Source organism: Cnephaeus nilssonii, assembly GCF_951640355.1.
Source record: "Cnephaeus nilssonii genome assembly, chromosome: X".
Classification (NCBI taxonomy): Eukaryota; Metazoa; Chordata; class Mammalia; order Chiroptera; family Vespertilionidae; genus Cnephaeus; species Cnephaeus nilssonii.
In genome coordinates this window covers 86,733,652-86,738,651 of record NC_137071.1, presented here as the reverse complement: position 1 = coordinate 86,738,651, position 5,000 = coordinate 86,733,652, and positions in this window count along the sequence as shown.

The window sequence follows — 5,000 nt, the reverse complement described above, 5'->3', positions numbered from 1 at the left end:
TTATATGAATTCATTAAGCCATGCATCTGTTACATCTGTGTGGTTTTCCTTATCTGTTTGACTTTATAATAAAAAGCATAAAAAATAGAAGAAGAAGGGCATAGCCAGGGAGACAAAGCACTAAGCAGCTGCTGGGAGACTGACATGGGTTACTGAGGATTTTAAAGGACGGTAGAGGAAAAAGCATTTCCTTCACAACATGGGTAGAATGGACTGGAGAAGGAAGTGATGGCTGGAAAGGCACAGCAGTGACAGAGAAAACGAAGGGAAGTATGCAAGACTTGGAGAGAATTGGGATACTTCGGGGCTGAATATACTGTTCCTCATCAAAGGAACATAGATTGAGGATCCTTATGGTGGTGCTGCCCCAAATATGATATGGGGCGGAAGCAAGTGTTTCACATGTTACTTTTGTTCCATTTCAAAACAGGAATAATGTCATAAACTTGCCTCAAGATGTTATGAAATACCAATACATGGTCTGATATTTAATCCAAATTTTAACAGTATGGGCCAACTTAACACAAGATTTCTAGGTTGAGAATCACCTAACAAAAGAGCAAAAACTTAAAAACAGGCAGCCTGAGAGCAGGCAAGACAGAAGGGTTCAAATAGGTGGTCAGAAATAGGGAGTGGGGGCCCAGTACTTGTGTTTGTAATTCAAAGTCAAGGCTCTAGTCTTTCAGAATACTAGTAAGAGCAAAACAGAGCCCCTATTTCAGAGCAACTGAGGCTGCAGGCAAATTAACCAAGTAGAGACTTAGACAAAGGGACTAAGTGGGCAACATTAATTGCATCTGGAGTATAAGGCACAATGTTATAGCAGGATCAGCAGCCAGGTTGACTGCCTGCAGTCATCTGAGTTATGGGACTCAGGCTCCTTAATTTCTCCTTGATGCATAAAACAGAATTTGTTCCAGAGCTTGGGGCAGACTGCATCTAGGGGAGTGAGGTTGGGGACAGACAAGAGGCCCCAGCTGTGAAATTTGTTTTGTTCTTCCACTCCTTAATCAAATACAAGTAAAACTCTGTTTTCATACTATCATTTTTCCCCCTAGAGATTTGACAAGATTTAGGTTCACTTTTTAAGTTAAGAATTTCTCATCATTGGTGGTGTTTATCCCATTGCAACACACCAGGCTGCTTATAATGTCTCAGTGTCTCACTTTTTATAATATTAAGATTGATAAGTGGGGTTCAGGTGGGTTAGCCTGATTCCTGTATTTTAAAGTATCTCATCAACCTTTAACCTAATGATTTTAGCATCTACTGATGATCATTGCCTTGGTCTATTATTTCATTAAAAGCAAGAGAGTGGTGATTTTTTTTCCAATGCTGGCATGTCTTCTTCATTTATTAACTAGAATTCTATAAAAAAGAAATTTCCCTAATTAATTATGTGATTATCCTGAATATAGTTCTTATAAGAAAGGTAGGACAAGTGCTTAATTCTTGTCTTTTACTTAACAATTTTCAGAACGATTTGGTGTCTTAGTAAGCTCCAATGGTGACTAATGTGTTTTTATGAGCTCATTATGAATTTATAAATTTTTATGTATTTAATATGTCTCAATAAATCACTGTGATTTTTTCCTTTGGTACCCAAATTGTCCTATATTAGGGCAGTGAGAGCCCCTTTAGAGTTGACTCCTGAGGTCTTTTGATATGACAACAGTATTGCTGATAGCTTCCTTGCTTTCTAGCACAAGAAAATATTCCAGGCAGGTTCTGGAGTCAGCCATTTCTCTAAAGAATTCTGGTTTTATATATTGTGGAATGACTTTCACAGATTACAATTTGTGTGCCAGGGCACTCATTGCTGTTAGTTGGTCACTGCTTCTAGGATTTCTCAGTGGTCACAGCTAGGAATTACCTTTTTGTTATAAAAAAAAGAGAAAATATGAGCTAATAGTGATATTTCCAATTTAAATGTAAGATTATAAGGTTTTTTCCTAACATTGAATTTATATTTTTCTTCTTTCTTTTATTTTGAACATATTGGCTATTTATTTATTGAATTTATTGGGGTGACACTGGTTAATAAACTATCAGTCTGTTCTAAAGATTTTGTGTATATTGTGTGTCCTGAGCCATTTTTAAAAAAACTATATTTTTATTGCTTTCAGAGAGGAAGGGAGAGGGAGAGAGAGAATCATTGACTGGCTGCATGCCCCACACTGGGGATTGAGCCAGCAACCTGGGCATGTGCCCTGACTGGGAATCGAACCGTGACTTCCTGGTTCATAGGTCGATGCTCAACCACTGAGTCATGCAGCTGGGCCTGAGCCATTTTTTAATAAGTGGAGTCATGTGGAATATTTTTTAATTTTAATTTTAAAAATTTTACAAGTGAGTGTTTACAAGGAGGCACATTTGACCCTGTAAGAAATCTCATATTATTCTATTATCCTAATCTAATAATCTTGCAAGATTAAATTTTATTCCTCTTTTTGAAAGGAGAAAGTTGATGCTTAGGAAGTTAGGCAATGACTACCACCCTATTCAACAAAGGATGTGGTCCCTTTAAGACTAGGAGAGGCTATCAGAGAAGAGCTGAACTAAAAACTTGGCCAAGATCCACAGACCTTGTTGACACAATCTAGCTTCTCAGGAGAACTTCGTAAGGCTATTGTGTGTAACTAACTATGTTTTCCACTTTCCTGGCTCCTTGTGTGTCTGCTACAGTCCTGATCCCATATTTTCTGGACCAGCCTACTTGACCAAGTAAGGGGGTGCTCATTTGGTTTATGTTCATCATCTGTCTCACTCCACAAGCACATTCACTTTTTATTTTTTACCTTAATTTCTCTGACATGAATCTCAATCAGTTTGTTCTAGCTGGCACCAGCTACAACTTTTATTTGCTCATATCAACTTTAGAATCATTTCACGCCTTCTTTACTTTAAACCTACTCATTCTACTTATTCATTCTCATCTCTTCAAACTATGTTTCATTTTACTAGCCCTGGGCCTTATATAGTTTCTAGTGGGTTTGGGATTAAAATTGATTATATAACTTATATCTGTTTTTCAACACATTCTTTCACATCCATTCATTCAAAACACAGCAGGTCCTTGATGAGATGCAATATGAATTTAACTCTTGTTTATATCAATTAGCTGATTGTAAAATTGGTTTCATTATTCGTTGTTTTGCTTAAAGTTGCAGATCCTATTGAGTACTTACTGTATATTCATTGAGCACCTACTATTAGTCACTGTGGTAGGCACTGAGGATAAAGAGGTGAACAGTATAGTCATGGTCCCTGCTCTCATGGAGTGCAAAATTTAGGAAGAGAAATAATAATTAATCTAATAATCATATTAGTGAGTATATAATTACAAACCTCTTTGTCTTTTGCCCTTGGTATTTTAAATATGATGTGTCTTGGTGTGGTTCTCTTTGGGTTCCTCTTGTTTGGGATTCTCTGTGCTTCCTGAGCTTGTATGTATATTTCTTTCACCAGGTAAGGGAAGTTTTTTGTCATTTTTTCAAATAGGTTTTCAATTTCTTGGTCCCTCTCTTCTCCTTCCAGCACCCTAATGATGCAAATGCAGGTACACTTGAAGTTGTCCCAGAGGCTTCTTACACTATCTTCATATTTTTGGATTCTTTTTTCTTTTTGCTGTTCTGATTGGGCAATTTTTAGCTAAAGGAGTCCATCACCACCATACCAGTATTATGAAGTGTTAAAGGATCTGATTGAAGAAGAAGAAGAAGAAGAAGAAGAAGAAGAAGAAGAAGAAGAAGAAGGAGAAAAATATGAACAATAAAATGGCAGTATATACATATGTATCAACAATTGAATCTAAAAATCAAAATAAAAAAACAAGGAATATAATGAACAGAATAAACTGATGACTAAAATAGAACCAGAGACATGGGAACATGAAACAAACTGACAAATCACAGAGGGAAAGGGAAGAGGGGGCAGGAAAAGGTTAACCAAAGAACTGATATGCGTATATGCCAGTGATGGGCAACCTTTTGAGCTTGGTGTGTCAAACTTTGCCAAAAAACTGAGCATAACTCGGGTAGTGTGTCACTTTGAGGAAAAAACATTATTTCGCAAATGTTTCATCCTCAGGAGCAGCAAATGTTTCATCCTCGGCATGCGGCCGCCTCAGCGGCCACATGTCATCAGAAATGGCTACGTGTGTCAGTGCTGACACGCGTGTCACAGGTTCGCCATCACTGGTATATGCATTACCTATGGACATAGACAGTAGGGTGGTGAAGGCTTGAGGCGGGGCAGGATCCAGGTGGAGGTGGGTAATGGGGGGTGGAAGGAATAATGGAATACTCTCAACAATAAAGATGAAAAAATAAAATAGAAATAATAACACCTGTCTCCCAGGATAGTTGTGAGGATTAAATAAATTAGAGTATATAAAAAGACCTAGTACATATAGAAAATGAGGGTTCCCTTTGAGCTCCCACACTACCCTTTCTCTTGGCATTCTTAACTCTTATTCTTTCCAGGTGCATGGTCCCCAAAGCCAATTACTCCTTTCCTAAGACAATGAGGGCCTTGCGAGAGCTAGTTGCTTTTAGATTTTCGTCTTTCTTTCTTTCTTTCTTTCTTTCTTTCTTTCTTTCTTTCTTTCTTTCATTATATTTTTATTGATTAAGGTATTATATATGTGTCCTTATCGCCCCATTGTCCCCCACCCCCCACACACTCATGCCCTCAGCCCCCTGGTGTCTGTGTCCATTGGTTAGGCTTATATGAATGCATTTCCACATTCCATTTATCTAAGCACAAATAAGTTTCTTCTCTTATTGATTACTTTTTATTATTAAAAACTTCAGTGCATTGAAAACTTATATGAAAGGATTCAACTCATCATAGAGATATGGAACTTACAGGGCCACAGAATGAAAAAATTGAAAACTACTGATTAGACTCCATTCATCTATCCTTTTAGTCACCAACTATTTCTTGACTCTCTGTTATATCTCTATTCTGTGAGGCATAAGTGTTCCAATACTTACTTT